At 37.6% G+C, this 24,241-nt stretch overlaps 1 protein-coding gene across 1 annotated transcript in view; it reads left to right on the top strand.

Moving 5' to 3' along the window:
- The window catches only part of Macrod2 (mono-ADP ribosylhydrolase 2), a 2,130,377-nt gene that overhangs the window by 317,499 nt on the left and 1,788,637 nt on the right, over positions 1 to 24,241 (top strand). The window lies entirely within an intron of this gene.

Genomic DNA, 24,241 nt, shown 5'->3' with positions numbered 1-24,241 from the left:
ACAGGTGCAGACACCTCTGATAGAATCTTCTTATGTTTTTGCTCCTGTGAGGGTAGGTTTAGACATAATCATCCTAGAAAACCTTTTAGAGACAGGATTAAATTGTTTTATTATAGATATATGAATAAACATCGAAAATTACAAGGCAGTGAGATTATAATTCTGTATTTAACACAATTAACTTTCTTATCCTCTGTTTTTTGCTATTTGGTCAACAACTGTTTTCGACTTGTAAGTTTTCCCTAAGAAAGTGAATTTTGTGTTGTTGAGATGAATCTTTCCGTTATTTACCTAAAGGGCTATTTCCTTTAATTTTTTTATGCTTTATTTTTAGAGGCTCATGACTTTATCCTTTGTCCTTTCTGAAAGTTTTCCTGAATGTTTGTTTCTGAAGGAGCCATCTAATTGTTTTCATGGGCATAGATGGTTATTTTTCTCTACATTGACTTCATTGAGTCTATTTGTTTGAACCTTTTAAATTCCCCTCCAAAAACGGATGGTTTCCAAGTAGAAGGTGAATTCTTGATGAGAGTGGTACTGACGCCTATTGCTCTATGATTGCTCTCTCCCAGGCTTTGGAGGCAGACCCACTGAATGTAGGAGTTTTAGAATTCTCACATCTATTGAAAAGCCAATTTCTTAGAACTGTTAAGCCATTCAGGTTAAACTGAGAGGTAGCTGCTGGATTTGGGGGAAAAGTGAGGTGGGACTGACTAATAATCTCTTAAGAAAGAGTGAATTCTTTGCAGTTACAGCAAAACAAACACATGGATTAAATTATTTCTGGAAATAATTCTTTCTAGAAGCTATTTTCAGATGCGAGTTGGTTCTATTTAAAAAAGGAAATTTTTGTCTGACTGAATTCCTGTGGGTTTATACCCATATTTAATCAGTTTTGTCTCCATTCAGCTGCCTGAAAGCCTTCAACAGAAAAAAAAAGATAAATGGGCAATTTGGGTTACAGGAATCTGCAGGAGAGTGCTGGCTTGGGAGCAAGGCCCTCTGGGGACTGCTTTCCAAGGGCTGCCATTTGTTATATGACCTCATATTACCTGCTCTGTGCTTTGGTTTCATCACTTGGGAAATAAAGGTGGTAAGAATTTATCGAACGCCAATTATATATTGATGCCCCCCCTTAAGCTGTGAATTAAACTGTAGTTGTTTGCACAAAATTGCGAAAAATTGTAACTGATGCTAAAGATCCTGCTTTAGAGGTCAACTCTGATTCAGCCTCCACTGTCATCTTCTCCTGTCAAACATAAATACTTTTTAAAGTATCTAATTTATTTTTTTATGTGTATGAGTGTATTGCCTGAATGTGTTAGTGTACCCATGTCATGCAATGCCCATAGAGGTCAGAAGAAGGAATCAAATATCCTGAAACTGGAGTTGTGGATCATCGTATCGTCGTTAGCTGCCATATGGGTGCTGGGAATTGAACTCAGGTCCTCTACAAGAGCAGTCAATGCTCTTAACTGCTGAGCCATCTCTCCAGCCCCCATATTTTTAACATTTAAATTACATTTATGTGGGGGCAGGGGGATCATGTGCAGTGCAGTGCCCATTTAAAGGTAGGAGGGCAATCGGTGAGATTGGGTCCCAGGTATCAAACTTAGGTCTTCAGGTTTGGTTGTAAGTGCCTTTGTGGCTGAGCCCTCTCTGACCTACAACACATATGGTCTTGATGTGTGTCTGTGTTTTCTTTTTCCATTTCTTGTTTTATCAGACATGTGAAATTCTGCTGGCTGGAGGTGAACTTAAAAAAATAATATGCTCATTTAATTAGAGTTTGAACCACCTCTAGCAAGTTTGAGGAAGCTAGGTATTAGTTCAAATTGCTTTTCTACTACGTATTATAAAGAAGTCTAAGCACAAGAAAGGGACAGCTGTCTTGACTGACAAAAGGGGAGACCAACAGCTTTTTAAAAATTAAGATTTTTAAAAATTTTATGTGTGTGTTTTGCCTGCATGTAAGTGCACCACTTGGGAGAGTGGTACCTGTGGAGGCCAAAAGAGGATGCCAGAGCCCCTAGAACTAGAGTTAAGGATTGATGTAGCCACTACATGGATACTGGGAATTGAACTGGGGTCCTCTGGAAGAGCAGCCATTGCTCTTAATCACTGAGTCATCTCTGCAGCCCTGAGACTAGCTGTTTTTCAGGCTGTCACGTAAAGGGAGGGACTGAATTCTCAGAGCAGGAAGGACTCAGAGTATGTGAGTGATGGGGAAGGGGTGTAGTCTAGAGTCTTGTATTCATTGGATTCCCTCTTAGCTTTGCCACATGACTGAAGACAAATTACTTCATGTTTCTAAGTTATTAGCTCAGAGTATGACTCATCGTGCCCAATAAAATGATAGCTGCTGTTTTATAATGGGGGCATCTGAGCAGTGGACAAAGATGTGTTAAGGGTGGGAGAAGACGGCACAAAGAGGTAGGAGAGGGCCAGTCAGAGAGTTTTCACAATTTTCAGGTTTCTCTGTGAAGTAGTTATAGAGCCTGGAAATGGGGGTGCAGCAGAGGAATAGGAGAGCGGAGAGCTTCTTATTGATTTCGCTTCCTCTTGTCTTCATGTGACTCATGGCCTTCTGTTGCCAGAACTTAACCTAGTTGAGCTATGGTAGATTTTTTTTGGATGGAAAGGTATTTCTTGTTAGTTTACATTTTCTTACATTTTGTAAGGTAGCCTGTGGATCTAATCTTGTACATGAGAAAATGCATTTCAGAAAGGAAACAACCAGCTTAGAAATGAACTACAGTAACATCCCAGTTTTAAGGCACTGGGACTGTCGAAACTTGCCCTGTCAGAGGACTTTGTGTTTTTCTGTGTTTGTGTGAAGATAAGAGCTGTTTTATTGTCAAAAAAAGGGAGATAGTGCATTTGGAATCAGGTTTTCCAGGCTCTGCCATGTTCTTGTATATCCAGGTTAAAAATACCAAATGAGCCCTTCCCCTCGAAGATCTCCTTACTAACTCCCAGGTGAAGTCACTATAACATATATATATCATCCAGGCCTCCTAGGTTGTCTCTACTTAAGCTATCTCATCCATCCTCATCATACAGACATCCATTGTCGCCTTTTAAAGAAACTACTGCTGGGGTAAGATTATCCTCCACAGTCTCCAACTTTGATGTTTTGAGATTTCATCTTAGGACATACCAAAGTTTATTTAAGTCTTAGAAACATTCTTGATTATCTTCTGTCCCTTCACCACTGTTGATGAAAATAAAATCTGTGAAGTTCTATGAAAAAAAGAATACTCCTGGCTTTGGTATATTAAATATCTTGAACTATTGTCAGTTGAGAATCATTTGATTGACAATCTGGGCCATGCTACCTGAACAACAGTTGGAGTCAGACGGTCTTATGTGACAGAGAAGTTCAAATATGGGGAATGGTTTCAGGTGATGTTTGATAGAGTTGTTTAGATGTGTCAACAGGAAACCAGCTTTTCTGGCTGTCTGTCCTGGCTTCTCTATTGTCCGCAGACTCCTTAAGCTGCAAACAGTGGACCCTTGGGAGCTCCTGACTTTCCTTTTGGGCAGTAGCAGGTGCACATACACATTCCCATAAACTTAGTGTGCATGGGAGTGGGGGGGCTTTTCCCAGAAGCTCTTGCATGGAACCTATTTCACTCTTTCTCATGTGTTTAAACTTGATTGCACTCATTCTGGAAGCTACTGTAAGACAAAGGGTGACAGGCTGGAGAATGTGAGCTCGCTGTAGGAGCTGTAGATAAAGTCAGCCCTACTTGAACACATGGCTGAGATTGAGGGAGGGCACAGGTTCCAAAGAAAATGGGATTCTTTTAGTTGCAGAAGGAAGCAAGAGATGATAGAGATTATCTCATTTTCAAAGGATTTGGCTCACTGAAACTTGGGCATGTTTTATAAATTTATAAGCTTGAGATTACTGTTTCTCTCCTTTTTTTTTTTTTTTTTTTTTTTTAAAGCCAAAGTTTCTGTTAAAATTGCCAAAACATCTTTGAAAGATTTTCTATTTGTAGACCCTCTCAAGTCTAGCCCAGTTTTTTCTGTCAACAGGTAGTGATGCATGTCAGGGCACATCAGTACTGCATCTTAGCATGAGCCTGTGTGATGTTAATAAAATCTAGAGTGCACATTCAGCTAGCTAGAATTCTGTGAAGTCAGGCCAGATGCTTAATGCACCAGATAGAAACTGTATCTCATCTTTCTGAATAATTCCATAGGGTATCGGAGTAATAATTAGATTTTAGCAGGTCACAGATGCCATAGAATACTAAAAAGATTTTTAAGATGCTATATTAAACTGTACAGTTCTGATATTTGCCTTTTATTACTCAACACTTAAAATGTACCTTAAAACAATCATATATCCCTTTTAACTATATTTACAAAACACATTGCACTCTAGTGAAATCTGTTATTACAGGACTTGAAACAGAAATCAAAGACTCAGGAGTGTTCACTTCCTTGCTCACCTGCCCACACTCAGTGGCATCTTTCTTTCACTAGCACCCTAGTTAGACAGTCACTCTTCTGACACTGTGAGAAAGATAATGGAAGGGAAAAGAAAAAAGAAAAGAAACACTCTGAGGAAATGCAGCAGCCTTTCTTGGTCTCTCCAGAAAAGAAAGCAGGAATTGTGATTCAGAATAGATTAGTATCAGGCTCACACTGACAGGGTGGGGCAGCTGGCTGGGAAAAGGTAGAAAGCCTGGAGGGCCTACTTTTTTCCTCATTTAGGGTGTCCATGAATGGCTATGTGGATGGGATGATGTGTAATTCCAGCTATGCAGCCTGTGCCCTTGACCTCTTTTTGCTCTCTGAAGCCCTTCCTTCCTTCTTGCTTTCTTTTAAAAATGCAGAAACAAAACCAACCAACCAAACAAAAAATCAAACCTTAAAATGGACCTTTATAAAAGCAGAGACTCCTGCTGTGGTGATTTCCATTTGCCTCTGGAAAAGAACCTCAGCTTTTGGAGGTCAGCTCCTTCATCTGCCTAGGCCACACCTAAACTTGCTGTTATGACCTTCAAAACATTAGTAAGAGTTCACTGTTAAACTCAAGAACACACATATCAAGACAGCTAAAACCTGTGGCTAGTCACTTTTCATCTTCATAGGGATGAATGGGGCCTAGATCTATTCAAAAGAAACAATCCATTGATGTTAAATTGAGCTGTGGGCTTTAACATTTCATCTTTGGGAATGAAACAATGAGATCAACGCTTCTGCTTATTGTACTACATGTTCAGACCTGGAGATAAGAGACACCAAGACTGGTTTTAAAGCTTAATTAAATCAAAGGACAAAGACTTTTTCTCTGGCAATGACTGGCATGTAACATGACTTGAGGAATGGCTAACATTTAATAAGAAAGTTCAGCATGTCATTACTAAGGTGGGCATCTACTAGATAGCACATGGGTGGACTTCCCTGAAGCCATGGGCTTCTATATAACTAGTTACTGTTGCTTCCACCTGGACTAAAGTAATCAAAACTTGCAAACTGTCTTACTGTTTACTTATTTCTGAGGTATTGGTATAAATTTTAAGGCTACAAACTTGCTGAGATTTCCCAAAATTGTAATTTTTTTTCTTTTTCTGAAAAGATGCCCTGTAATTCCCTAATATTTGAAATTATTATTATTTTTTTTAAAGATCATGACTCATGACTTGGGCTGGAGAGATGGCTCAGTGGTTAAGAGCATTAGCTGTTCTTGCAGAGGACCCAGGTTTGATTCCCAGCATCCACATGGTGGCTAACAACCATTGTAACTCAGTTCCAGGGGATGTGATACCCTCTTCTGACCTCTGAGAACATTGCATGACATGGGTGCACTTACATACATGCAGGTAATAAACTCATATACATTAAAAAAAAAAGATTATGACTTTCCTACAATCAATATTCCTTAGGTTAAATAAATGTTTTGTTGAAAGAAACACATCTGAAGTAGAATTAAAAACTGTTCCACTGCATCTATTTGTAAATGGCATGAAATCTACTCCTCACTGGCACTGGCTAGGAGAAGGGATTTACCACAACCCTTTTTTTGTTGTTGTTGTTGTTGTTATTTTGGGTTTTTTGTTTTTTTTTTTTTTTCCTTTAGGAACAAGTATGATTTGATTATTTGAAAGATTTTTATGAGATAAGGCACTTTCAACTGATTTGATTTAAGTAAGTTAATGTTCTACAATGCCATCTATTCCAAATAAAAATAAATTCAAATTTAAGTCATATCACCAGTGGGAATTTTTCTGTAACATGAAACTACTTAAATATTCTGAGCATGATTCATGACAGACCTGTTAAATTTTTATTAGACTTAATAGTCTTAATTAGTCCTTAATTTGAAAACATTTAAAAATTCTTTAAGTTTTTATTTCCAGTTTTGACACTAAATTGTATTAGTGCCAAACTTTCAAAAATAGTTTCTAGGACTTATGTGTTTATGAACTATGTTCTAGAATCGACAGATTTTAAGTGCATGCATTACTCAAATTTATTTATATTTTAATGATTTTTTATTCATAGTTAAAAAATTGTTTTTGAAAATTTCAAGATTGAAAAGTGTTGCTTTTTAAAGCTATTACTTTTCATTTGGGAAAAATCTGAGGAGCTTCATGATGATTTTTAAATCCCCATGTTTACAAAGAAGAAACAGGCAATTCTGAGTCACTTTTGATGCAGTCCTTTGTTTCCCTTAGTGGCTCAAAGAACAGACACCACTGTGAAGTGCTCACATGTAATTCTGTTCTCTTCTTTTCCCCAGGGCAAGTCAGAAATAAGTTCAACAGATCATATCTTATTGACAAAAAGCTAAGCTTGCTGCCTTACTTAAATGGAGGACAGGTCAAGTAAAATATAAATACTACACTTCTGATACCCATAATCTTAGGTTGACAGTATTTTCTTTTGGTATCCAAACTTTTTTGAAAGTAGGATTCACATGTTTTAAAAATATTTACCTGAGTTTTATCATAGCTAGAATTTTAGGTGCTATAAAACTTAGTTAATGGCTTTACATATTTATAGACTGTAAGTAAATCAAATGTTCACTACTATCATTGTTACCAATGTCATTGCAATGTCATTGTAGTTATTATTTGTTCCTTATAAGCAAATCTTTCTTATGCTTTGGAGAAGTTAGAAAAAATTATGCTGCATACATCTTACTTTCAGTAAAAGTTTCAAACAAAACAGAACTAATCTTTCTGCAGAGAGAAAAAACAAATGATTATAGATCATAAATAATTGAAAGGAACTTTTTTTTTCCTTTTTTTTGGTCTTTTTGAGACAGGGTCTCTCTGTACCCCCAGCTGGCTTGGAACTCACTTTGTAGACCAGGCTGCCCTTGAACTCTCAAAGATCTGCCTGCCTCTAGGATTAAAGGAGTGTGCCATCACGCCCTACTGAAAGGAACTTTTAATTCATCTTGACATCTTGTTGGCCATCTTTACTCAGATATGATTTTTTTTCTATAAGAACAACAGGTTGGTTGGTATTTAGGACTGTGATACTGAAAGGAAATAACTTAAAAAGTTAAGGAGGTGATTTCCCTAGCAAATTCAGACTTGGGAAGGAAAGATGACTCAGTGGGTAAAAATGCTAGCTGCCAAGCCTGAATACCGAGTTTGATCCCTGGGATCAGTATGGTGAGAAAGAGAATTGACTCTTGGATGTTGTCCTCTGATGCCCATACCCAATTTTTAAAAAGTAAACTCAGAATTACTTTTTATTGATATTTGAATTTTAAAACAATCTATATCATAAAATACAGTAATCTCAAATATATTTGGGGAAAACAAATGTTTAGGTATTAAGATCCATCCAGTTTTAAGAGCCAAAAATATAAACACTACAAGATCTGTGAGTGAAGTCCCTCTCCCCGTGCCCCTGACTTCCCATCCTTCATATTCTGCTAGCTTGGTTTTAAACTCCTTTGTCTTGGCTTCCTTGCATGATCTGTTTCTGCTTCAGGAAGACCCCAAGCAAAGAGCAGCTAGTCCCTCCTCTATTCTAACAGAGCTTCTCTCTAGTAATTGCCTAGTCCAAGAAATTATTCTGAAAACTCTAACAATAATATTAAAGCATCTTTTTTGTGACTAGTATCTGTCTATAGTTCTAAGACAAAAAGACTTGCACACACTAAGATACATTACAGTGTTAAAATGTACTTTTCCCAACTTGTTATCATTCTAGAGGTTTAGATTAATTTTGTAACTTCCTAAACTGTGCTTTTCCTGGGGAATGGGTGGTGATGTTGTTTAAGTAATTTCTTTTTCTTTCTTGGAGAGTGTTTCAAAGCAACTGAGAACACAAAGACGGAGAGAAAGTGTCAGGGGTACAGACCAGGTACTTGATGAAAGCCCCTTGGGTTTGATGCCTTGTTTTCTCTGGTTTGACTTTTCAATAAAAGTTTATTGAATATAAGCTAGATGCCATAAGTCTGGTCACTTTGGTTGAACTCATCATTCTCCAAATACTTTATAACCAATCTTCTAAATCTATTCTCTCCACTAATGTTCAAATTATAGGTAGACCCAAACCATCTTGTGACAGACAACAAGCTAAATAGGCTTTCAAAGAATCCCCAAAGTGAAGACAAAGACATCCATTCTTGGTCTGTGGCTGAGAAGGTCAACAGACTAAGCCGTGTGCTGTGTGCTGCTCAGCCACGTTTGAAATGAGGTTGAAAGCAGCTCAGAAGGGAAAGCTTTTGAAGAGAGAGGGAAAAAGAACTAGAGATGCCAAAATAGCAGGCAGCATGCTAATCCGTGGTGGGATGAGCCCTGGTCTGTAGATTGTGGACCCTTTACCAGTTACTCTGGTGGTACCTGTAAGCAAGGAAGAAAAGACTTTCCTAAGAACACTGGCAATGCACATGCCCTTCACTCATCGTGGTAGTGAATTTGGGGAAAAGATAGGCCAATGGGGAAGCTGACGGAAGGTTATAGTTTTGGGAAAAATACTGTCTGTGTAATGAGATGAGTTTTCCAATGAAGATATGGGAAGAGTGGTAGAAAGCTAAGTGCAGACTCAAACAGTAAAGTCTGGCTGTAGAGGAAAGGCTGGGGTCCATAAGTGTGGAGGTGTGTGGTTGGTTCCAGAAATAGGATCTAACCAGTTCATTTTCTTATTAGGTCTTTTTAGGATAAAATGGTGAGACATTTTCAAAAGCTGACAGGAGAGGTTCTGGGCTCCCTAAGTCATTATCAGTTTTGTACCCAGGAATGTACAGCTCTACTGAGAAGGGCCTTCTTTATATGGCAAGCAGGCCATTTGCTTGGGGCAGGGGGTGAAAGCTGACAACTGCCTAGAGAGCCATAATTAAGCCTTGGCAACTCTAATGGGGGTATGTGCAAGAGGACACATGTCACAGCCAACTCACCCACTGACCCTGGAGTATGAAGCAGTTACCAGAGGCTTCAGGTTTGTGTCTAGATTAACATCTGGTAATTTCAGGATGGAGTAACAGCAAGCACTTGACAGTCTAATGTTTTAAGACATGAAGGAGATTTGCAGACACAGTGTTCCTTTTCTGAATAAATATTATCTGTAGCTATTAATTATGGTTAATTAAATATAGTTATTGATATAGCCATATATTGGGTTTATTGCTTTCTCCAGATAGATATGTATCTTTAAAATTTTTCAATGTTAGTTTCTAACATTGAAATAAACTGTTTCTTATAAGGCTTTTAGCCAAGTGCAGTGGTGCATGCCTTTGATCCCAGCACTCAGGAGGCAGAGGCAGGGGTATCTCCATGAGACTGAGGTTTGCCTGATTTACATAGTGAGTTCCAGGCCATCTGGGGCATCAGAGGAACCCTGTCTCAACAACAACAACAACAACAACAACAACAACGACAATAACAACAATAATAACTTTTGGGAGACCTCTATAATTTTTAAGACTATAAGAAAGTCCTGAATGCCCCACCCCAATTCAGAACTGTTGCTGTATACAAATACTAATACCTAATTAACAAATTCCTTTATCTAACCTTGTATGCTCAAAATGTAAACATTTATTGTCTTTGAGAAAATATGATACGGAAGACAATTCTGTTCCCATACACTCTTATGTATTAGTAAGGTAGAACAAAACAGCTAATCTGATTTATTTCCACTTTTTATTACCTATCTACCACAGTCATCCATTGGCCCAGTGGGCATTGCAAAAAAGCAGAGATAATTTGAATTTTGGTGTCAGGTAGACCTAGATTTAGATCCCAGCAGAGAAACTATCACTTAAGCCAGTAACTCAGTTTCTTTATACCTCATCTTTCATAAGATTTATTTTAGAATTTTTTTTTAGGTAGAATTTTTAGTATTGGCATTGCAAATTAAATGTATGTGAAACACCTACATAGGTGCCAGGAACATTAGTATATTATTTTATAATGGTTACCATGTTCTTTTATGTAAGGTCATCTAAGCCCTCTAGATAGATGGTTATGAAACTAAAATTCAAATATACTTATAACCTGTAAATTACAAAATATTATTTTAAATGATAATTCATACCTCAACAGTCCATTCTTTTTCTAACTCTATAGTTTCTGCCCTGGGAAGAAACTGTAAGACAGATGTTCATTTCAGAATTATAAGGTACAAGAAAATGCAACCAATATCCATCAGTAAGATGTAAAATCTATCTATGGAGACAGTCCTTTTTCTGTCTCTTAAACATTTAGAGATTTTGCCAAATTACATTGGAATATACTGCTTATTTAATCATGAAAATTAGAATATAAAACTATCAGTGTTGTAATTTCAGTGATATTGAAAACAAAATTATAATTGGGAAAAAAGGAAGGGGATACATCAAAGTTAACACGTCTTTTTGAAACAGGGTCTCTCTGTGGCACCAGCTGGCTTGGAACTGGCTAAGGAGACCAGGCTGGCCTCAATTTCACAGAGATCTGCCTGCCTCTGTCTCCCCAGTGCTGGGATTAAAGGCATGCACCACCACGCTGAGCTACCAGTGGTTATCTTAAGTACTGTCATGAATTTCTTTTATATTTGGTTTGCAACTTTTAAGTAACCATTATATGCTGTTTTCAGTCTTAAAATTGTTATTGAAAAGCATCTTTAGAAAAGTGGTTATTTTTCATTGAAGTCTTAGGATCACGGTGGATAGGAAGAGCCACTTTATGAAAGTTAAGATCTACTCAGTGGTAGGGAGGAATATGTTCGGTTGTATGTCCTTAAGAGAGTGATACAGTTGAGCTGAGCAAGTTTTAGGGATATAGATACTGACTTCATTGGACTTCAAAAACACTTACTGGATCCAGATTTACTGGACTGTGCACTTGACTGCTTTGTGTATGCTAAGCGCATATGTTAAGACCAGATTCCTAGTTTAATAGCCCAGTCTTCCATTTACTGAAATAATTATGAATGGATTTCTTAATTTATGTGTGTCCTTGTCTGCATCCATTTGTAAATTAGGAATAATAATGCTTTCTGTGCCATAGGGTTATTGTGAGACTTTACTCTCATTATACTGAGTTTTTCCATTTAAAATTATTATCACAGTGTTTCCACATAATAGTCTCTTACCGCAATCTCAATTATAGCAGATCTACTAAGGGTTTAATCATTTTCGGAGGCAGAAACAGGAAGATCATGAGTTTTAAACCAGGTTGGGGTATATAGAGGGACAGTCTCAGAAAATAACATAGTAACAACAAAAACATTTTAATTAGTTATTGCGCTATAAACCACCCCAATACTAGAGCCCTAAAATAATGATAACTTACTCTGTTCATCTCTACTACATAGGGTATCCGCTTGGATTGGTAGCTTCCCTGGGTATGGGGGATGTCCTTTTGAGATATCTGATGCCCATGGCTGCTAAATTGTTCTGGTTTTTCCTGAGAAGTACACTCAATCAGAATTGTGCTATATGAGATTTCTGTTTTGGTCAAAGTAGACTTTCCTTTAGCATGATGGCTGGGCATCTTAAGAGGAACAGGCAGAGTACCTTGCACTTTTATAACCTGTCCTCAGTAGTGCCTTAGTGTTAATCCATCATAGTCAATGATCCATCCAAATTGAAGATGAGAAAACTTCAACATCAATATCTCTAGGAGAGAAATATCAAAGCCTCATAGGTAGACAATATTGTTGCAGACAAGTTTGAGAGATACAGCTACCATAGTCAACTGACCTATAGATAACATAATATTCTTGACACCCTCGTTCATCAACTGTAGCTCCCTCAACTTTTGTATTAGGGCTGTTCTCATAGTTTTTACAAAATGCAGATTATGGAAACATTTCTGGCTTTATTGTTTGAGAATTTCATTCATGCATATAATCTACCCCATTCCCTCCTCTGAACTACTTCTCTAACCCTGCCCCCCACCACCTTTTCCTCTCAACTTCATGCGCCCTTTTCTTAACCCACTGAGTCCACATAGAGCTGCCAATTTGTGCATGGGTGTAGGGCTATGTACTGGATCATGGGTAGCCTCTCAGGGGATGCATCCTTGAAGGTAACCAACTGCACCACTCTCAGCAGCCATCAGTTGCCAATAGCTCCTCAGCTAGGGATGGGATTTTGTGAGCCCCTCTCCATCCATCCTGAGATTTGGGCTGGTTTGCTCTTGTACTCGCAGTCACTGCCACTGTGTATTCATGTGGGCAGTTGCCCTGTTGTGTCCAGAAATCACTGTGGCACATTTTCTGCATTTCTGCCTTTCTTTCATGTTATCACTTGTTATTAGAGGGTAAAGTATTAAATGAAAGGAAAAACTTCTTATATCTAGAATTTGGAGTCTGTGAATATTCTGAATATAATTTCTTAAGCTTGAGAATCTGTCACAATCCTTTCTCAGTTTGGTCATATATCTAGTGGCAAGGATCTCCAGAATGCAAGGAGACAAAGGAAGAAAAATTGTCTTCACAAGGATCTTGGTTAAATGTGGGGGTTCCTCAGGGCCAGTAAATTACAAATGCCAAATACAGCCCATAAAATGGTGAAATGCGGTCCTCAGCATTGATCTTGATAACTGCAGCTTCGAACCACTGCTGGGACACTGCTGGCGTTTACTCCTAGGGAACCTGGACAGGGAGCTCTCTGTTCATCAGTCACAGAAGGCAGGAGCAGGGAAATATGCCCCTACATTTGATATTGGTAAGATTCATGGAAGTATCCTGGCAGATGAGGCAGTGCTCTCCAGATTTTGGGAAATAGCCAAAGAGGCTGTTTTGTTCCCCCACAGAACTTTGGTGCTGCCCCTGATTGCACACAAAGCCATCTCTGAATTAAAACATTCCTGATTCTGAAAGATGTCAGGCCTGACCCTCTGAAACATTAACTTATCTTTGCAGCTGTAATTTATTTCTTTCCTTTCGTCCCTTCAAATGGAAACACTTCATTTTCAAAAGGAAAGACCATTTCAGGTTTGATGTGAGAATGGAGTGAAATATGGAAATGAAGGATCAATTTCAAAGAAAAGCGGTCCTTTATAACAATTTCATTTACTTTTAAGTGCAGCTGCTGTTTCATAGATGTAGGATGTAGTGAAGCACCCAGGAGTAAATACTGGGCAGTATTTCGATTACCTGAAGGAGTTAATGCAACTTCTCAAGGAAATTAATTTGCTCCCATGGACAGTTTACAAAATAGTAGAATTTTGGGGGTCAATGTAATTTTCATTTATTGAGCAAATATTATGTTTCAGGTCTTGTTCTAAACATGTTGGTTATATTTACTCATTCAATTCTTTAACACCTCTACCAGGTAGTTAATTCCATTATCCCCTTCTGCTTTTATAGGCAAGAATAAAGTGCTTAAGGAACTTGCCTTGGGTCACATAGCATTGCAGCAGGGCTCCACTATTGGTGGAGAATAATGTTATTCCTTGTCAATGAGTTATTTTTTAAAAGTTATAGTGCTTAGAAATTTTGCACTAGACAGTTTTTTTTAAATACCTAGATTCAGAGACTATAAGTGGATATCGCCTGTAGATTCTGTCAGAATTCACTCATAAAAGCCAAGAGCAACCCTGGGTATGATACTTTACACCTATAATTCAGGCAGCTCAGAGGCTGAGGCAGGAGGATAAGTGTGAGGTCGGCTGTATAGCCAGTTCTAGACTAGCATGGGCTATACAGCAAGGTCTTTATTTTTTTGTTTTATTTTATTTTATTTTTTTATTTTTATTTTTGACTTTTTGAAGCAGGGTCTCCCTGTAGCCCCAGCTGTCCTGGAACTCACTATGTAGACCAGGCTGGCCTTGAACTCACAGAGATCCACCTGCCTGTGCCTCCCAAGTGCTGGGACTACAGGTGTGCGCCACCACGCCCGGCCTTTTCTTTATGTTTAGTGTATATTTTATTGAGTTTTTTTTTTGTGTGTGTTTCATATAATCGATCGTAATCAAATTTTGACCCCCTCCCCCATCCTCATCCCCCGATAGCCACCTCCAAAGGATTTCATGCATTCTGTCATATATGTTAAGTCCTATCCAGTCAAACATTTGTACCCAGATATCCCTCAGTGCAAGTTCATCCACTGGAGTACAGTCAGCCTATCTTGAATCACTCTTTGAAGAAGATCTATCCTCCCATACCCAGAAGTAATCAGTTGTGAATAGTTCTTTGACTAAAGTTTGGGCCTGCTGTCCATTTCCCCATTTCTATGCTGAGTTTTTGTCTGATTGAGTTGGCACGGGTCTTGAGCTGCTCATTTGTATGAGCAAGTTCCAAGTGGCCTTAAAGCCTCTGTTTCCTTATATTCATGCAGCAACCCTGACTCTTGCAGTCTTTCCTCCCTTTCTTGTAGAGTGGTCCCTGAGCCGTGGATGGGTGAGGTTTGATATAGGAATCCTATCCAGTGAAGGAATCCTATCCTTCATCCTCTTATTCCCTGAAACTTGGCCAGTTGTGGCCTTCTCTGTTCCTCTCACTCTGTTGTATGGAGAAGCTTTGCTGATGAGAGTTGAGGGATGTATTAATATTCTCTCTAACCCCTATTTTGCTATGTTTCATGAGACTTAGGTGTAGAGGTTCCACTGTAGATGTGTCACTTAGGGCTGAGCATCTCTCAGACATATATTCTCTGTATGTGGTCAGTTCTGGAACTCTGTAATAACCTCCATCTGTTGCAAAAAGAAGCTTCTTTGACGAGCGGTATGCTGTATACTTGTCTGTAAATATAAGGATCCGTAGTTAGCATACTGTAAGAAATTTCATTTGTCTAGAGATAGGGATTTCTCTAGGATCTATGACCTCTCCAGCCATGTGTATTTGACTATATTTACAGTACTACCCATGAGTTCCTCCCATTGAGAGGGCTTTAAGTCCAATTAGATAGTTGTTGATTATCTCCTAGATAAAAGTACCACTACTTCTCCAACAGTGATCGTTTGCTGTGCCATTCATTTTGGTTATTAGGCTGTATACCTGGGTTGGACCATTGAGCAAGGTCTTTTCAAATGAAACAAAACAAAATGACAAAACAAAACAGCATCAGAAGCTATAATCAAAAAGAAAGAAGGTAGTGTGGTTAGTATGGTGGTGAACATAGCTGTCTTCTAAAATTGAAAACATTGATGAGGAGGACAAAAGAGAAGCTTTGTCTACTATGCAATGGCAGAATGTAAATCAGTACAGCCATCATGGGAAAAAATATGGTGGTTTTTCAAAAGGCTAAAATTGAGTAAATTATATCCATAAATCCTGTCACTAGGTTTATACAAAAAGTAAATGAAACTAGCATGATGGAGAGGATTCTTGTACTCACATGTTGGTGCAGGCAGAATCATTCACCATAGTTAAGGAAAGGTAGTAGCCTAAATGTCTGTCCATGGAAGAATGGATAATTCTACAAAATGGAAAACTCTTCTTATGGAGAGAAATAAATCCTATCATATCAATAGCATGAAGAAGCCTTAAGGACAGTATGTTAAATGAAATAAGGCAATCACAAGAAGACAACCACAAAAGTGATCTCACTCACAGATGGAATGTAAAAAGAAATTGAATTAAGAGAAGCAGAAATTAAAGCTAGGTGTAGTGGCACATGCTTTTAATCCTAGCCCTTGGGATGCAGAGGCAGAAAGATATCTGTGACACTGAGGCTGCCTGGTCTAAATAGGGATTTTGGGGCCAGCTGTGGCTACAGGGAGACCCTGTCTCAAAAAGACAGAGAGAGAGAGAGAGAGAGAGAGAGAGAGAGAGAGAGAGGAGAAATTAGAGACTTCCAAGTCTACAGTTAGACTTCATTAGCTTAGGAGTCGGGTGGGGTGTGATGATGTTGGTCAAATCATATACAATTTCAGTTAGCATTCTACTTAGCATTAACTATTAGCTTGGCACAACCATGAATCACCCAATAAAAGTCTCAATAGAGTAATTTTCTTTATTGTGTTGTCAGTGGGCATGTCTGTAAGGGATTGTCTTGATTGTTAATTGATGTAAGAGTCCACTGTGGGCACTACCATTCCCTGGGCAAGTGGTCCTGGGCTGTATAAAGAAACTAGCTGAGCTCTTGAGCCAGCCAGGAAGCAGCATCCTCCATGATTCCCCCCCGACTTCCCTCAATGTTGGATTGTGACCTGGAACTTTGAGCCAAATAAACACTTTCCTCCCCAAGTCAATATGATCAGAGTGTTTTATCATAACAACATAACTGAACAGTTAGAAATGAGGATGGTAATAGATGTGTAAATTGGTGACTGTAATTAGTAATATACTGTATACTTAATAATCACTAGAAGGGTAGATTTTGAGTGTTCTCACCGTGAAGTAAGTATGTTATGCAATGCATATATTAAAAGCTCAACTCTTCTACCTAGGATTTTCTCATCAGAGCTTTCTGTCATGGTTTTAACATCTCATGTCCTGTCTTAGCTCCTAGCTAAAAACTGTGGAACTGGGTCACATAATAAGTGATTGATCCATATGTTCTTTAAGAATTAAATTTCATTGAGTTAAAATTTCACTCTTAACTGAATGACTGATGAGTAAAGATGAAGCATCAAACCTTAAAAATGGAGATAGTGATTCTTCCCACTTTCTTATTAAATACCAGAGATGTGTGGATATTTTGTAAGCAATGATACTCTAGTAGTTGGGCAGTTTGCTTAGGTGATTTAATTACCTAGTTGGTTCTCATTATTCTTTATTAGAATGGTCAGTGGATTGAGAAACTGTCTAGAAGCCATGGGGGCCTGTGACTAGGAGGTCACAAAATGAGCTGCTAGGTAACCTGTGACAAAGGGCAACAAAGAGGAGGGGCCAAGGGAGAGAAATTCTTGCCTCTTCCCACTGCATCTTGCTGACATTTAGGCTTCTTCTGTTTTGTCCAGAGCTCATCTTAACCTTTTATTTTCTTTGTGAATGTCCAGCATGAGTTTATTTTCTGATCCCTTATTGACATCTTTGGTTTATCTGCACGTTTCATATCCTTTTGTAGCTGTTTAATAAAGGTCATGTTTATAGTTTGGGTATTGGTGATTTGCCCAGTATACCAGGTATCAGCTTCTGTAACATACAATGGTATTCCTGTGCAGGAGACAAGCTCCTTGAGTCCACTCTGGTGTGTCTGTGTTTAAAGACATCTAAGTACTAACTTTTGGTCTGCAGAAATATATAATATGGTAAAATAATAACTTTTAACATTCTGATCACTGTTGCTACCACTTCCTTAATCTTCCCATCAACTGTAAGAGGCAGGTTATTTATGGAAATAGAAGGCATAAAGGTCAGGTTGGTCCAAAGTATCAAGTCATTGCCTGGAGTCAGTGTGCATGTTATTTCCCCATATGCAGCCTGTGAAACACTTCGGGTTTAGGCTTTATGCAAGCTAGTGAGCTTTTGTGGTGACTACAACAGGTAAGTTTCTACCCTCTTGAGTTTTGTTCAAGCATTCCTTCAGAGCATACTAGGACTCTATCCCTGTCATTTATATCTTAATAGAGACAGTATTTGTTTACTTTGTTTTTTTGAGACAGGGCTTACTATGTATCATGACTGGCCTGGGCCTCACTTTACAGACCAGGCTGGCCTTTCAATTGTGGTGATCCTCCAGCATAGGTATGGGGCTACCATGCCTGGTTTCTGGAGATAGCTTTTAAAGTAAGCATTTCTCTGAAAGTTTCAGAGTTTCAAGTTAACACTGTATAATCTGGCTTAATTCTATACCTAGATACATTTCAGACACCTAGAAAAATGAAATTTACATCCATAAGAACTTGTAATTTCCTGTGCCAAGGAAAAATGTAAAAGGAAGGAAGAGACTTTCACAACCAATTGTGTCTCCTCAAAACAATGATTTGACAATTGTGAATGAGAAATAGAAGTTGCAATGAATTGTCTTCTTGGCATACAAAAGATATGTAAATATGAAGGGTACCTAATTAACCTAAGAGCATAGATAACAGTAAAGTGTGTAAGAAAATTAGGAAGTGATAACTTTTGAGTATTTATTTTTGCTTGTAACTTGATTTTTAAATGTGTAAAGGGTATATAATTCGATTATCAGTAATGACTATGCTTAATAGCTTTAACAGCTGGCTTTTGAGAAACAGTAGGAACCATCTGACACCTGTTTGTTTAGATAGACACAGAAGTTCCATTAGCACCACCTTGAAGACTTATACCCCACCTCTTCACTTAGGGTTTATAGGTGTTACTCTGAGTCTGACTCTCAACCTACATGTAATACAATTGTAATATTGGACTAGTCACTCCATCTGAATGTCCTTTTTTATTACCTGTAACTAGTAACGATCATTCTGAACCTTTATGCTATGTCACAGTTCATCTCACAGTTGTGCAAGGAGAAAAATCAAGAGGGTCCATAGCCTCCCCTACTGCTAAGTGAAAGAGCTGATATAGAACAAGGACAATTTGGTTCCCAAACCTGCCATCTTAATGGTTTTCAGTGTACTGCCCGAACAAGCAGCTATGCACATGAAATGCCTGGCACATGCATCCCAACACCAGTAACTGTTAGAAATGAGTCTGAAAAGGGGATCTCTGTAATCTAGTTTGGTCTCAGTCATGGCTTCCCTGGAAAACAAAAAAAAAATAGGGAGCTTTTGAAAACAAAATCATATTTAGCCTTTATGTACTTAGTAATATGCCAGTATGCTACAGGATACTTATTCTAGTCACAAAACAAAAAGAGAAGAAAACCTTAAATGTCCACATTACATCCCAGACTAACAGGTCAGAATATGGGTAATGGTATTTTTTTTTTAAGTTACCAAATAATTAACACGTCTTTTTTTTTTTTTCTTCATTTTTTTAAACTTTGTGGAAGCAGGTACCTGAACTGCTGAACTGGTGCTAATGATACTCTCATGTTTGTGGATTTCTCCCCTTTGTTTTACACACACAAGATTACCACACAGGGAGGAAGTCCACATGGGAACCACCAGCAATTCAAACAGAAACATTGGTTTGAATTGCCTTCACAAGTTACTGCCAAGTTTGCAGGATTGTTAGTAGGAGTTCCACTTTATGCAAGCAATTTCCTGCTGATGTAAAATTATCTCATGCCATTCTTCAGTGAGATACAGCCACCACCTAGGAGACATTGCTGCAGGGAAAGTTCCCAAGGATGGTTAATTTTTCCTACTGTACAATGATTTGTATACTTTAGTTGTGTGATTTCACTGAAAAAGTTATTGTTCTGAAACACGTATATCATAAAATTAAATAAACAGTAGCATTACTACATTTGCAATGTATAATCACTACTTCTAATCCTAAAATATTTTGATTGCCCCAAATAGGAAATCTCATACCTTCCTATTTTTGCCTTCTCTCCCCATCTTCCCTCTAACTTCTGGCAACCACTGATGTGCTTTCTGTTTCTAAGGATTTGCTGCTGGTCTCCATATTTCACAGGGATGTATAATACAATATGTGACATTTGTGCCCTGCTCTTTTAGTTGCTGTTTTCGGAATGCTGTTGTATTATAATGTGTCAGCACTTCATTCTTTTTTTGTGTCTGAATAGTATTCTTTATACACAAACTTGTGTTCATTCATCTTTTGATAGATATTTGGGAATCTTTACATTTTTGGTAGTATGAATAATGTTACTATAAACAGTAATTTCTATGTACATGTATGTGTACATACACATACGCCTTAATTTCTCCTGGCTATATCCTGATGGCAATCTTATGTTTAATTTTTCAAGGAACCACTGTGGTGTCAATGTATAAGGATTCCATTTTCTCCACATCTTTGTCAACATTTGCTGTCTTCTCCCATTTTTTTTTATTATACCTCTAGTACTGAGTGTAAAATAGTACTTATACTGGTTTTGATTTGCATCTCCCTGATCGCTAATTATATGGAGCACCATTTCATGTGCTTGTTAGATTGATTTTATAGCTTCTTTGAAGAATAACTATATAAGTCCTCTGACTGTTTTTTGTTGTGTTCTTTATGTATAGTTTTAATTCAAAATTTACAAGATATATAATTGCAAATATTTTCTCTTGGTCTCTGGGCTATGTTGTCACTGTCTTTGTAGAGATCTTTTATGCAGAATAGTTTTTGCTTTTGGAAAGTCCAATTTTTCTGGTTTTCTTGCTCATAATTTTTGGTGCTGTGTCTCGGATTCTGTTGCCAAATTCAGCTTCATGAAGATTCACTCCTCTTTTTTTTCTTCTAAGAGTCTTACAATTTCATCTCTTACATCTAATATATTATCTATATGGAATTAAATTTTTAACAGGGAATAAAGTATGGCCCAGCTTCATTCTTTGCATTTGGATATCCGGACATCACAGTACCACTTATTAATAAGACTATTGTGTCACTATTGAGTGACCTTGGTGCTCTGGTAAAATTCAGTTGGTCAGAAATATTTGAGTTTGTGTATTTTCAGTTCTGTACCACACTGTCCTATTTTATGTTAGTATTCCTCTGTTTTGATTATTGGTGCTTTGTATCAAGTTTTGAAAATAACCAGTGTGGGACCTCAAATTTTTGTTTGTTTTCTACCTTGTGTCAAGTATTTAGGATTCTTGTAATACAGTTTAAGTCTGAGGATTTGCTTTTCTAATCTTGAGAAATAAAAGGCCATTGGAATTTTGGTAGGAATTTTATTGAATTCATAGATGGCTGGAGTTAATATTTGCCACCTAATCATGTTAATGCTTTCAATCCATGAACATAGGTATCTATTTAGGTCTTTTTTCAATTTCCTTCAGCAACATTTATAGTTTTCCATGAACAGATCTTTCATCTCCTTCACTAAATTAATTCTTAAATATTTGAATTGATTTCTTATGTCTTGTGATATTATCCCTAGGTAGTGTATAGAATCACATGTCATTTTCATATTGATTTTTGATCTTTGTAACTCAGCTGAATTTCATTGTTAGCTATAGTAACTAAAATTTTGTTTAGCAATTTAAGTCCATTACAATTCATATACTTTTATTTATCCTCTTCTTCCTTTTTAATCCTTTTTTGCCTCTGACTAGAAATTCCAGGACAGTGTTTAACAACAGTTGTGATACCAGCTGTTGGATTTTCACAAATGTTCTTTATCGTTTTGTAATTCTATTTCACTTAAAGTTTTCTCACTGTTTCTTTCTTAAGAAGGCATGATAGGGGCTGGAGGGAAGGAAGGCTCATGGTTAAGAGCACTGGGATGCATTTGCAGGGACCCAGGTTTGGTTCCCAGCACCTACATGGTGGCTAACAACTGTCTGTAATTCCAGTTCCAGGGGATCTGATGCCTTCTTCTGACCTCTGTGAGCATTGCAGAATATGGGTGCAGTTACACACATGATGGCAATGTACTCGTACACATAAAATAAAAATAATAAAAAGTACTTTTTAAATGAAGGAATGATAGAGTTTGTCATATGCCTTTTCTGCATGAATTGAGATAATCATATGGGGGTTTTGTTGTTGTTCCCATCTATTCCATTAATATGCTGTATTGTTGTCATTGATTTCCTGGGTAAATCCCACTTGATCATGGTGGGCAATCCTCTTCAGTTCGTTTGGTCTTCTAGTCCTTTGCTGGAGTGTTTTTGCATCTGTATTCATGAACAGTCTTGCTCTGTGGTTTTTCACATTGTAGCATGTACTTTCTGGCTTTGATTCAGAATACTCCTAGCCTCATAGAATGAGTGAGGAAATCTTTCATACACTTAATCTTTCTGAAAAAGGCTGAAGAGTCTGATGTTAATTCTTAAAATGTTTGATATAGCCACAGTTGTTATTTAGTCAAAGTTTTTTTGTTGCTGATTTAATTTCTTTACTTATGGTATGTCTGTGGACTTTTCTATTTCTTCTTTAGTCAGTTTTGGTAGTTTTTGTCTTTCTAATAATTTGTTAATTTGTTCATTTTATCTATGTAATCTAATTTATTGCTGAAAATTTATTCATAGTATTCTCTTATTAAGTGTTTAATTTCTCAGAGTTTGGGAATAATGTAATCAGTTTCATTTCTGATTTTTATTTATTATTCTGTCTTTTCTTAAACAGTAATGATCTTGCCAAAAGATTATGGATTTTCTGATGTTTTTAAAGAACTAGTTTTTCTTTTTTTACTGACTTTATCATTTCTATCTCTCTGGTGATCTTTATTATTTCCTTTACTAACTCTGGGCTTAGTTTACTATTCTTCCCACCCCCCCTTGGGTCTTTTTGAGATAGAGTCTCCCTGTAGTCCCAGATGGCCTGGAACTTACTATGTAGACCAGGATGTCCTTGAACTCACAGAGATCCACCTGCCCTGCCTCCCAAGTGCTGGGATTAAAGGCGTGTACCACCGTACTGGGCCTATTCTCTTATTAAAGATTAATGTTAGATTAATTAAAATTTTTATTTATTTACTTAAAAAATTTTTTGTGTATGAGTTTTTTGCCCACGTTCATGTAACCTACAGCATGTATGTGCAATGCCCACTGAGGCCCAAAGAGGGCCTTGGATCCCCTGGAACTAGAGTTATGGACTGTTGTTAGCTGCTATGTGGGTGCTGGGAATCAAATCTGGATCCTTTATGAGAGTTGTCAATGCTCTTAAACACTGAGCCATCTCTCCAGTCCCTAAATTGTTAATTTAATATTAGTTTTTTTTTATTCTTATGTGCATCATTTACAGCTACACATGGCCCTCTGAGCAGTGCTTTTCTTGCATGCTGTGATTTTAGTATGTTGTATTTATTTCCATTTGCCTTTGTCTCAAGATACTTTCTAGGTTGGCCTGCCATTTCAAAATTTATTTTGTCCTGTTAGTAACTTAATATGTGACCTAGTCTAGAGATGGTCTATCTGCACATAGTTATAATTTTCAAATCTAACTGTATTGACACTGAAACTTAACCCAGTGTCATTTTTTTTTTACTTATAAGAAATTTGGATTTAATGTATCTTTTGTCTAGTATTAGCCTTCTCAGCTGTTTTTTGGATTAATTATGGGCACAAGGATCAAGGTGTTTCACATGGGCCTAGGCTGTTTGGTTTCCTGCTGCACCATGTAATATCTTGTTTCCACGCTTGTTCTGCCTTGACTCCTCAAGGTCCTCACCAGACTTGAGCCTATGATAGTGCCACATGCTTAAGTCTCTAAAACACAAACCACTTTATCAAATTATCCTGTCCCAAGTATTTTGTTGTAGTAACATCACTAACAAAACCAGACTAATGTACTTTTAATCTTTTCAAGAACTTCCTACAACCTTTTCTTTCCTTCATGAGTTCTGAGTTATGGAAGCAAATTGAAGTCTTTAGCTTTCTTTCCCCATGAATCTTCCGTGTAGATCAGAACAACCTAATTCTTTATGAATAAAGTCTTTTCTTCCTGGATCTCAGGACCAGAATCACACCTTGGGGTTGGGGGTGGGGTGGGGGGAAGCTAGCTCAAAGAAGAGACTTGGAGGAGAGCAAATACATACTCTAAAATCCTTTCCTGTTAAAGTTTCCTAGAGGTGATTCTGTGTGTTTGCTTAGTGTAAATCTCCACGTTTTCCCAAGAGTTCTGACAAAGTTGATTCTGACAGTTTGGCTTGACTTCTGGATGTTTCTTTGGGGCACACTATTTTAGAGTTATCTTCTCTGTCATGTTCACTGATGTCACTTGCAGTTTATTTGCATGGCTTTAGTATAACACATGAGTTGCTTATGCTGCTTCTTGAATATAATGTGGACATTTCCAGATTAGGAACTATCTGTTATTGTCTCATTTCCCATTGTTCAATTATTTACATATAATTGTTTTAGAGTATGGTAACTGAAGGCATTTTCTTTTGTAA

Source organism: Nannospalax galili, unplaced genomic scaffold, assembly GCF_000622305.1.
Source record: "Nannospalax galili isolate Female #2095 unplaced genomic scaffold, S.galili_v1.0 scaffold1118, whole genome shotgun sequence".
Classification (NCBI taxonomy): Eukaryota; Metazoa; Chordata; class Mammalia; order Rodentia; family Spalacidae; genus Nannospalax; species Nannospalax galili.
This window is presented reverse-complemented; position numbering and strand designations above follow the sequence as displayed.